Raw genomic sequence first — 12833 nt, forward strand, 5'->3', positions numbered from 1 at the left:
AAGTAGTGAAGCCAAAGTCTTTCTGATAGAACTTTCTCTGACGGTCCCCGCAAATAGTTTCGGGATAGTGTTCTCTAAAGTGAGCAAAGTATGCCTTATGGGGTTAGCTATTTATATGGTGAATGAATAGGGTTGAAATTATATATGTAAGAATCTAAGTATGGAAGTTGGGAATTATATGTGTTGATTGATAGAGATATAGTTGCGATTCTCATGGTGTGGAGAAGTATAAGTTCAAGAGATGTGATATTTGAAGGCTAGAATGAGAATAGTATGTTTATTAAAGATTTGTGGATATTCATGTTATGTTTTAGAAGCTAAGCTTCAATCTTTGAAGAATGTAAGTTTGTGAACTCCGAACTAAGTATCTAGATGTGAATGTGGTATTAGTAGCCTATGAAGAAATCGAAGCAGATGATGTGTTTAGTGAGACAAGCAAGTATCGAAAAGAGTGTATGTATGTGTCGATGATTGTAGAGACTAAGGAAAGATAAGAATTGTATTCTAAGAAATAGCACTGGTATTAGCATCAGTAGTGAATTTATCCTTTTAGGAGTAGTTCTCCGGGATGAGTTAAGTTATCACTTATGTGTATCGTTGTGCCCCAGACTCTAGAGTAAATTGATTTTCATTCAGTTCAGAGTTTAGTCAAGTGTTTACAAATGTATGGCGATGACTAATAGTAAGAGGAGGTGATAGAGGAAGTGATAAAGTTAGACCTGCATGAATTGTTTTCTCATCTTTTCTTCTAATCCTGTTATTAGAAATTCCGAGCATGTCATTATTATAAAGTGGAATATCCTAGTGGTTGTGAATCTAACTCAATTCTTGCATTGTGTATTATGCATATAATTTACTTCATAGGTTCCCTATACGCCGCTTCGATACTGTTGTAAAGTAATTGTGAAGGGACGTGGTGTCCCAAGGGGGAGATACCCCATACAGTTGCACATTCAGATTTTTATCATAAGTATTACATCAGTTGTCATTACATATTCAAGTACATGTTCATACATCTATTTAACTGTGTTCTCATATATCAGACACGCATGCATATTGTGAGAAATTTGAGTGATTAAGAAATCCAGTTGTGTGACTCAGAAGGCAGTACAGTGAAACGGTTATGCATTAGATCCGTATGTTTCGTGGTAGTAGAAAGAGCTTAGTTGGTCAGTGTATTCAGTTATGTGTTCATGCATGAAGTATGTATAGGTAGTAGTGAAAGACTCAGTTTGACAGTCATGTATTCATGAAAGTATCTCATTTACATACTTCTATATTAGATATGCATACTTACCATAAGAATCCAACTTAATTATTTGTTGATTCAGTGTGTATTCCACGCATCAGGCGTACATGTTCGGTGTAAGCACCTAGTTTATCAGTAGTTCCAGTCGTATTGATAAGTTTCAGATGTTCATGTTCCTTAAGTAAGTTCAGTCGATTAGTACTCTTATCCTATCAAGTGACATTCGAGGACGAATATTTTCAAGGGGGAGATAATGTAATACCCTGGAAAATTTTTTCGTTAAAATTTTGTGTGTAAACATGTTGGGATCCTATCTTCGAGAATGATTTATAATTTTTTTGTGAGTCATTTCTTGGATTTCGACCCACCATTTTGTAGAGCATCGAATAAGATTTCCAAAAATATGTGGATCACCCAAAACGGACACTCGAGCGATGAGTTACGACCATTCCGATCGAACTGTGAACAGTAAAACGTGCAGGAAAAAGTACTGAGGCCAGGCGTATTTTTGCTCCAAATTTAAACAATCATAACTCCTTGTACATAATTAAATGTGTGAGCTGCTATATATCAACGGAAAGCCTTGAGAGTCTTCTTTTCAATGAAATTTGTTTCATCCAATTTTGACATCGGTGTAAAAAGTTATGGCGAATTTACTTCAGCCTATTGGATAGATCACTGAAGGGCAGATTTGACATTAATTAATTTTTAAAGGTATTTTGGTCATTTCCCATTATTGTAGCCCTTTATATATACGCCCTTTGAGCTGAGAATTTTCATTTATTTTCTCCATTTTTCTTATATCTCTCTCTCAAAATATATGTATATATATATATATATAGAAGAAGAGGAGTTAGGGTTAGGGTTTCAATTGGGGAAAAATTGAGTCAAGGCTTCACTTCGCAAATTGCTTTCGTCAATCTCTTCGGCTACGAAATCTAAGGTATGCAAGTGTTTATCTATGGGCTGCTTTTGTCCATAGAGCCTACAAATCCTTTTTCAAAGGCTCAAGATACATGTGTGTATATACATATATATGTGATTATACTTTATAAATTTTCATTGTGTATGTATGTAGTATTCACATGTTGGTTGAGATATATGTGTGGGATGATTATGTGTGTTGGTTGAAGTATATGTGTCTAGTATTTGTGTGATGGTTGGTGATTATGTTGTTAAAGTTGATGATGTCCAAGAAGGGATCTTTGTATGTTTGTGGAAACTATGGTGGTGTGTGATGTATAAATATATGAAATGGGTGATTGAATACTTGTAATCTTGATGAATCCACCTATGCCTAAGAAGTGTATGTAAGGTGTTTGTGAAAATACCAAAGAGACCAGAGATTTTGTTTTTATAACATAATAGGTCCAAAATTAATTGATTATGAATATATGATGATTTAAATTGTTAAGCCTTGATTTATACTACTTTTCCATTATTTCCTTGTTATGACTTGATAATTGTTATTGGGAATTATATATCCCTACTATTGATTGATATGTCAAATATTTTCTAAATGTGAGTTGGATTGTAAATTGAGAAATGTGGATGTTGAAGTTGAAGGATGATGGTGTTGTGGTGCATGAAATTGAGCATTAAACCTATGCCCTAAATGGTGCATGTAAGGTGATTGCTAAAATGTGTATGTGAAGAAGAATTAAGTATTCGACATATTTGTTATCCAAATTATGATTTCATGCCATATCCATATGCTTAACTTATGTGTACCATATGTTTGACGAAATATTTAAGAGAATAGGAAATTATGCATTGTGGTTCATCAGGTCTTAAAAGATAAATTCATGCTGTGTTCCTATGGATAGTTGATTTCCTTGAATTTGTGGTGCGTTGTGGGTGTATGATGGAATGCCATGATGAATTGTTGAGGTAACTATGATGTTTGTGCGAAGTATTTGCTGTGGACCCAAAGCATGCTCCCCACCTGTTTGATTGGATGCTTATATGAAGAAATGAGGCCATTTGATTAGCTAAGTGTGAAGTCTTCAATTATGTGTTATGTATGATGTCCTATAGGCATGTTATGTATGAGTTATCTATCTTGTGTTACTTTATGCTATTTTGTGCTGGGGCACGTATGCCCGAAATAGTCTGCTGGTCTAGAGCCGAGTCAGTTTCACGGTAATCTCAATCGAGCGATGGACAATGAACTCCCGATTAGTTTCAAAACTTGGGGAAAACTCAGTAATCTCAGAAATCATTCTTTATCGAATACTCGGGCCATGAATCTCTGAAATCTTATATATCAATTCACTCTGTTACAGACCTCTGTACATTTTGTGAGATAGTAAGCTTATCTTAAAAGTAAGTGGCATTTAGAAATACTCCTTCAGAGAATAGAATCAAGCGAACTATGTCATATTGATAGAGTATCATAATGTGAAAACAGATTCAGTTCAATTGAGTACAGTTAAGAACCGATTAAGTGTCTTTCAGTTGGGAGTAGGATTCAGCATCGAGCGAGCTAAGGATGGGAACATTCCTGCGAGTAGAGGGTTTGATTCCTGGTAGCAATCCTTATGCTCCAGAACTACGTCGCCAGCGTAGGTTGAGACATCTATCCTGTGAGTAGAGGGTTAGATGAGGAGGTTGTCCGGCGAGTAGAGGGTCCCACCGTTCTCGCTTGAGATCCTGATAGTAGAGGGTCTTATGCAGTTGTCCTTATTGGTGGCGCGCTATTGACACCCTTCTAGTTGGGGTACAGGTTGGATCCCAGTTGTGGTTAGTGGGACATGTCAGTTAAATGATCATTCCCACAGTTTCAGTAACAGTCTCATAAAAGAACTCAGTTAATGTGCAGAAGTTGAGGCTGTCAGATACAGGCCTCCCAGTATCGCTATCATTATCATTGAGTAGAGAGACTTCCTTCAAGATGAGGGTTGCTCTCGAACTTATTTACCCATTATCATTATCATTGAGTATAGAGACTTCCTGCTAGATGAGGGTTGGTCTCAGATTCAGTTGTTCAGTGTTCCAGAGTTGGTGAATTTGAATATCAAATATCAGTAATATCAGTTATCTGATTTCTCAGTATGGATAAGTACAGATGTCAGCTCTAGTAGCTTCAGATACTCAGTATCTTATTGTCAGTATTATTGTTTTCGAGTGTCAGTGTTCAAAATGTAACATTCGGTGTCATGATGATTTCAATTGTTCTTTATGCATCCATATGTGAATATGTTTCAAAATTGGTAACTACAGAGTTTCTACATATGTTTATTCCAGCGAATACAGATTATTTAGATTGTTATGTTTATGCATAAACCTTATATTTCGCCTTACCCTATCCTTGCATACTCGATACATTCTTTGTACAGACGCATTCGCGCTATGGTGTTTTCCCCACCATAGGTTCAGAAGAGCGAGATTCAGAGTATATTTAGCTGTCAAATCTTATAGCAGTGGGTGCAGCAGTGAGTCCTCATCATCCGAGGATATTCTATTTCAGTGTTTTGATGATTTTAGAAGACGGAGTTAGTTGGGAAATTGTCCCTTCAACTCCACAGTTCAGACAGTGTAGAGGTTTTTCAAACAGATGGATTAGTGTGTGGTTTAAGGTATTGTATATTTCTAGATGTTTGAACCTTATGGCCAGATTTGGCCAGTTTCCACATTTATCGCATTATATTATGCAGTGAACAGATATGGATATCAGTGAAGGGTTAGCTTGTGGTCCCTCGGGGTCACGAGCATCGTGTGGCGTTTTGGTTCATGGGAATTGGGGCTTTACAGAAAAGTAAGTCCAGGAGGCCGCCTGAAGAATAGGGTGAAGAGGAAAATAACAAGTCAGGAGCCCTCTTGAAGAATAGGGTGAATTTTCAAGTTCAAGTCATGAAGATTCAAATAAAAATTCCAGAGAAATTGCATTTTCATTTGTATTTTTCATTTTTTATTTTTGTTATTCGTTTGATGTAAAAAGCAGAAGTCGTTAACCAAAAACTCAATGGAATCTCACTCGACGTCTAACTCATTCTCTCACCTTGTTACCTTTGAACTACACGTGACCTGATTCCCTTATAACTCGGGATAGGTAGGAGGTCCAAAACCAGGACTCAATCACATCTTTTCTTTTCTTTTAATTTTATTTTATTTTATCTTTACCTTTCGAATAATCGAAGGGTCAAAAATCATATCTTGTCTACTTTGTATGAAAACTCTTTGAGATTCCACACAAAGAGGGGCAAAAATGTAAACACGTGATATTTGATCCTCCCCAAATTTTATTTCATTTATCTATATTAAATATTTATATCGATCCAATATTATTATAACTCTTACTTCATTTTTAGTAAATTTTTTAGTCAAAAATGAATAAATAAATAAAGTTAATTTTGAGACATTTTATTTTTATTTTTAATACAAAAATTAAAATATATATATTTTTTGTTTTCTAAATTTTAATAAATTAGTAGTTTTAGTACTATTTTATTTATTTTGGCTATTCATAAATATTTATTGTATTTTCTTAAAAATATAAAAATTAATTAATTATTATTATTTATAATTATTATTCTATTACTTTATTTATTTATTATTTTTATTTATTATTATTATTATTTGCTATTAAAAAAATAATTCAAAATTTAAAATTCCCCTTATCAGATAGTAATTGTTCCCCCTACAAATCATGTATATAAGGATTTTCCCTACCCACATCCTACACAATTCTACGTACTATTCTCACCATCTACACTTTGACAGAGAAAAAACAAACAGAGAGTGAATATCTGTAAAAGCAAAATCAGAAATAAAAGAGAAAAGAGAAAAGGTTGTGACTCGAGTTTCATTTTTTCGTTCAAGATTTCGGTGACAACATGTTGCTGTTATATTCAATTAAAGCTGGCATACAGGCTTTATTTCAATCATATTTCATTTATGTTGTAAGTTTAGTATAGAAAAGTATGAATGAAAATATCAAGTGTTTTCATGCACTATTTAATATGTATGATTATTTGATTATGTGAACTTTCTGTTACTATGTATTATACGATTAAGTTATCGGATAGTTATATGTTTGAATTCATGCATACGCAGACTCACACACGCTTCTCATATATTATTTACACACTACATCACACTGGTTTTCAAATTTTATTCACAATAGCAACAAAATATAATATATACTATGACACATTCACATACATACACATACTAGACACTTTATACACATAAAAAATATAGTGAGATGTGGATAAAAATAGATGAAAAAGGGAGAGAAAAGAAGAGAGAAAATCAGTGAACAGGGAAGGTGGAAAACAGTAAAAACGTGTGAAAATTTTAGACAGAAATTGAAGAAGAAGAACCGAGAGTAAAATCGCTAAAAAAATGTAGTTTCTAAGTTTTTCGACGAGAAAATCACCAAAATCTAGCCGAAAAATACCCCAATCGCCGCCACTCCTCTCCCCTTTCCCACGCCACCGTCCAGCGAAGCTGGTTAACCCAGCGTCGCCATCCCTCCTCTTCCCTCCCTTCTCCAGCGGTAGATCTAGCCAGAATCGCCATTTCCGAGGAACCCAATGCTGCCAACCTCCCACATCCTTTTTTGTCACCTCCAGCCGGGCTACACATCAAATTTGGCCGGAATCTTCACCTATCGACGAAGCCCAACCAACGCACCACCACCAAAAATCATCTTGGTAATACCCCGCATTTTTGGGCTAGTCTATAAACCATCGTTCTTACGCGTATAAGTTATTATCCAAGTGATTCTCATGTGAATTTAAGTTTTATGATCTTTATACTAGTGTGTAGAATACTCATGAGGTTAAAAATGTTCATAGAAATCATTTAGAGCCAAGTTGAGCTAACATCCTTTGATTCGTCCAAAATTCGATATTCGATTCTACAAGAGTCTACTTCAAATGTGTATAACTTTTTATATACATAGAATTTTTCATCTCAAGACCTACCAAATTGTATATAATTGAATTATCTTTCCAACGATACCAGTTTTGCCAAAATCTGATATCCGAGCTAAAAGTTATGGCCATTTTCGTGAGAAAGACAGTAGCATCACGTGATTAGCGTGCGACGCACGCCCTATCGCAAGCACCCAATTTCCAATCTCTATTTTCGCATTTTAAGGGGAAAAAGGTCCTTTACTTCACCCAAGCTTGTCTAAAATAGATAATTAAAGTCTTAGGGAGCATTATTTGCCCCTTTACTCATAATTTCTCTCCAAGCCTCCCTAAAGAACAAACCCTAATACCTATTCATTACAATACCTTCAAGAAAAAACCATGAATTTGGTTCACTAATCCAAGAATCTCAAGAAGAAGCTTCAAGAACACCATTAGAGATTCAAAAGTTCAAGATTTTCCATTCAATTCATCCAAGGAAATCCAAGATTCAAACTTTCTCATCCAAGATCATCAATTAAGGTATGTGGGGTTTCAACAAGGACAATCCTTTCATCCTTGTGCCCAAAACTTATTTTAACTTATAAATTACTGAATTTTATGTGATTTTCCATGAAATTGAAGTTAGGGTTTATACCCAATTTATATTGTTCGAAGATTATGAGTTTACAAGTGATTGAATTTTGAATTGCATGACTATTTTTATGTATTTATGTGTGTAACGCAATTTTCTCGATTTTTAAAAGTGAGTTTAAGTATGATATTGAGATTCTTGATCTTATTATTTTGATGGTATTGAAGTATTTTCAAGAAGCATATTGAGTTGGATGTTTTTCTAAGATTTTGAATGTTTATATATAAGTTCTGAACTGGGATTCATACCCATTATCACTATTTACAAGATTTTGAGTTTTTGAGAGCTGTTAAAGATAAATTTTATGAGTTTATTTATATTTTCATGAGCATTGCAGAAATTTTCAAATCTTAATATGATTTACGAATGTTTATGTTATCAAGGATGAATTTTGAGATGTTTTGACATGAGTTTGTAGCATGAGATTTAACCCCTAAGATTGAGTTTTGATATTTCAAGAAGCTTATATTTTTAGCATGTTTGATAAGCAAGATTTGATCTTTTGATCCTAAGCTAAGATAAGGAATCCACATTATTTATATAGTTAATGATTTATAGCAAAGAGAAGCGTAATTGGTTTTCATTATAAACCTTTATGCTATTTTAAGGTGGATTTCCTAAAAGTTCTGAGCCTAAGTATGGGAGTAGTATTTAGCACCGAGTTGGGTATGATTCTAAGGTCTCATACCCCAAAACTACGTGTCACTGTAGGATTGAGATTTATGGTCCGAAGCCGAGATAGTGATCACTAAAGTTTAGGTTCTATTCTGATGGCAAGGGTAGAAAAGCTCCCCCTAACATGGGTAAGACGTTGGACTCCATGTCATCTCACATGGTTTATGTCGGGTAGAAAAAATCCCAATCCCAAAGTTACAAAGTTCTAAAGTCTCAAAATTCCATAGTCTCAAGACTTTTAAGTCCTCAAGTTTCAAAAGAAGTCTCTTATTCTTCTCAGGATAAAAGTATGAGTTTTGAGAGTTATTGTTTTGAGATCTCTTCAGTTTGCAAGTTTTGACAATAAGAGGAGAATACAGATTTTAAAAACTAAGTATAATGACTCATGAGATTTACACTATATGTTTCATGATTCATGATTTATGAGATTTATATTTCAGATTTGTACAAGATATGTGAGTCATTTATATCAACATGCATGATTTCTATAAAGAGTGATGATATTGTTTAACTATTACATACACCGCCATATACTCAGTACATCCTCAAAGTACTGATCCACATATATGTCTATGTGCTACATTGTCTCATAATATAGGTACAAGTTATAGCTCATATACCACATTCTTTCAGTTTGCAACTTTCGATCAGCAGGTGATGAGTCCTTTTAATTCAAGGGCATGAGTTAGTTATACAGTTTGAGAAGTATTATAATTCCTTTATTCATTCGTATTGAGTTGGGATAGTTGGGAGTCATGACCCAGCTACCTATATTCAGTACTAGTAGAGGCTTCATAGACAATCAGTAGTGTTAATGTATTTAATTTTAGTTTTGTTTATAACAGCAGAGTTGTAATCTTATAAATTCAGATTTGTATTGATCCAGTTCAGAAAAATTTTATGTTTTCGCTGATTTTGTTCAGATTTATGTATTTTATTCAGTTGCTTATAAGTATGCAAATAGAAGGGTTAAATTGGAATCACTTGTGACCCTAAGCACCATGTGACGTCTTAGGACCCATTTTTGGGGAGTTACAAACTTGGTATCAGAGCACAGAGTTCAAGAGTCGTAAGGGGTCTGTGAAACCGTGTCTAGTAGTGTCTTCCAGAATAGTTCGGAGACATTTGTACTTTTTTTTGAGAGGCAACAAGGCATTTAGGAAATGTCTCCATTCTTTCAAGTCTCAGATCATTCTTAAAAAGGTCCTTTAAGAAGCTTCTGCATATTCCCATCTTACTCTATTTAGGCCATATCTACCTCATTTTTAAGGTACCAAAAATAATCAAGCTTAATTCTCCATAGATAGTTATGGGGGTTATAAGAAGGCTAGAAAGTATCCCATCAGTGCTTTTGAGTTCCAAAGATTTAAGTGTTTTATCATGTTTGTAAAAATCGTGCACTAAGACAAGTCAGATATGCTTTCAGATTCCTCCTCAGAATCCATAATTATAATCTATACTTCTTTATTTATATACTGTTCCTGAGGTAACATGATCGGCAAGTTCTAATTTCCTCCTCTGATAATGCTCTCAGACTTGCTAGCAAGAAGTTTCAAAAGTTTCACAAAGCGGCTTGAGAGAAGCCTTCTAGTGTGTTATAAGTCCCTCACTTGTGTCCTTATTCTTATGATTCGTTCAGTTAAGATAGAGCAAGATGTGTATTCTTAGATCATCGAATATTGTGTGTGAAGTTTCTATCTCTTGTAATCTTGTTATCATTGTATGGTTCAAACTAAAAGTCTAGTGAAGCCGTGTGGGGTTCTTTCGATTAACTAGCATAGTTACTTTGTTATTTATCTTATTTTCTTGTTCAAAACACAAAATCAAAGTCTAGTGAAGCCGTATGGGGCTCTTTCAATTCACTAGCATAGTTGCTTTGTTATTTATCTCATTTTCTTATTCAAAACATAAAAACAAAGTCTAGTGAAGCCGTGTGGTTCCTATTTTGATTTAGTAGCAACTTGTTGTTCATCTTGTTTTTCTTGTGTTGGTTGGAACTGGGGGTTTAGAGATGAAGTGACAAGAAAAGTGATCAGGGTGATTTATTGAATATAAGTATAGCCGAATCTTTTTGCATAAGATTGAGTTAGTAATGAAGTTATGTCCTTGTGTGTTAGTTTAGTAGAAGGTAGAGGAGGAGTTATTAGTGAAGGTGAATTGTTGTTTACTTGAAGTATGAAAAGTATTGTTGACGGTGCTTGTTGTGCAAGAAAATTATAGGTTATTAATGAAGATACTTGGTGGATGAGTGTTGTTGATTTAGGCTTCCTTGAAGTTACAAAAAAAAAGAGTTTATTTGAAACTTATAGAGCTATGAAAAACGTTAGGTGTATAAATGGGTGAATAGTAATGATGTGTAGAAAGAGGATGTGTTGATGGATTGTAAATAAGATAGTCCATATGATTATGATCGATTATTATTATTATAAAGTTTTAGCAGACTAGTGTTTTTAGATGTTTGGCATGTAAGAATATTGTGTGAAGTTGTGGTTCATCATAGCTAGAACTAGACACTAAGTTTGAATAGTAGATGGCGATCAAGGTAGGTATAATGATTGATGTGTTGTGAATGTTAGTTGTATGGAAGTGATCTAGTAAGCTTGAACAGTGTATACAAGAGCTTAAGTTTACTTGATTCATAATCGAGTCTGATGTTGTATGTATGATGTAGAAGTACGCCCAAGGTGCTATAGGGCTGCATTAGTTTCGAGGATCATTGTTTGTGATATAGTTAGTAGTACCGTGGAGATGCTAGGTGGAGAAAGACTAGTTAGATAATGAATGATGTTCTTGATAGCTAAGTAAAGGAGTTATGATTTTGACTAAAGGTGTTGAGCTATTTAAAGTATGATTTTGACTCTCATGGTTTAGAGGAAAAATATAAGTTTTGAGATGCGATATTAGTAGACTATGATGGAAGAAGTATGATTTATTAGAGGTTGATGACATCCATGTTTAGTGTTAGAATCTAAGTTGGTGAATGTTTAAGTTGTTATATAATGACTTTTGGGGCTATATAAATCTAAGAGTTGAATCTTAGAAGGAGGTATTAGCATTCGGTGTTATACATTAAGGTACTGTCTTTCAGGGTAAGTTTAGTTTTATGTGTATTGATTGTATCCCAGACTCTAGAGTAAAGTGATTTCAGTTTAGATCAGACCTTATACACTGGTTCACAGACTTAGAGTAGTGGATTAAAGCTAAGGAGGAGATGCTAGAATGAGTAATCAAGTCGGCTTTCCAAATTTTTATTAGTGATGCCAGAATATTATAGAACATCAAGAAGTAAGGATGAGGCTTAACCCACTCCGATTTCATCATCTTCAGTTATCCTAATATCTAATCATGCCTTATATGTCGGCTCCATGACAACAGTTCATATTTATGCACCTTATAGAAAAAGATCACGTATACTTCCGGTTCCTAGCATAAGCAATCCAGTTTACTCAGCAATACAAATTACATTCCATGAAATTATGGATTCTAATCTCTGGACATGCAGATCATGACTCATGTACTCATGTTTTACAGTAAGTTCAGTTTCAGTACTCAAGCGATATTCTTTATGATCAGCAACATGTATGTCCTCAGATTAGATCTCTTTAATGAATCTATGTTGTGAATGCTTTATTCCTCAGGCCTCAGTAAGGTGTTAAGTTATGTTTAGTATCCCTTCATGTTTTGAATCCCGATATTCCAACCTTTCAGTGACCTTCCCTTAGATTAAGATAGTAATGATAAATGATTATGTACATGGAAAGGAGTAATTATGTCATGTTGGAAAAGATTAATGTATGTTTGTTTTACGTAACTCCATGAGTGGAGAATATTGAGGTAAAGTCTTGTACATGATTTGGTTAGTTTGGAATAGCTTATGTGTGTCTTCCGAAGAATTGAATGTTGTAAATGTGGATATGAAGATAGGCTTAAACGTCATGTCGGTATGTAAGAGGTTGAATTTAGTTGTTAAAGTGATGAGGAAAAATTATCCTAGAGTGAGTAGTTATGATAGTGCTCGGAGTGTTGAATTTATGGCTCAGATTTGTATTATGGTGTGGAGTTACATGTAACATCTTGTGATTTAGAGTTAAGCCTTACCATGATAAAGAGAACTAGTTCAGTTTAGATTTTAGTAGATGGATTTATCAATGCCATATGGAAACTTTAAGTTAAATCAAGTGAGTGTATTAGAGGGAAATAGCCTAGTCGAGGAAGCATTTGAGAAGTGTTGCTAAGCTTGAAAGTAAGTAGCATTTCTAAAGGCCTAGAAATTCTGTCCTAGCTTATGATTTATGGGTCTATGTTTGTAACACCCTGTATTCAAGTACGTGTATTGGCGTATTCAAGTATGTGTATTGGTCTTATTTATACGGAATTAATTTTTTATTTTATTTAT

This window comes from Capsicum annuum, chromosome 5 (assembly GCF_002878395.1).
Source record: "Capsicum annuum cultivar UCD-10X-F1 chromosome 5, UCD10Xv1.1, whole genome shotgun sequence".
In the NCBI taxonomy this organism is placed as follows: Eukaryota; Viridiplantae; Streptophyta; class Magnoliopsida; order Solanales; family Solanaceae; genus Capsicum; species Capsicum annuum.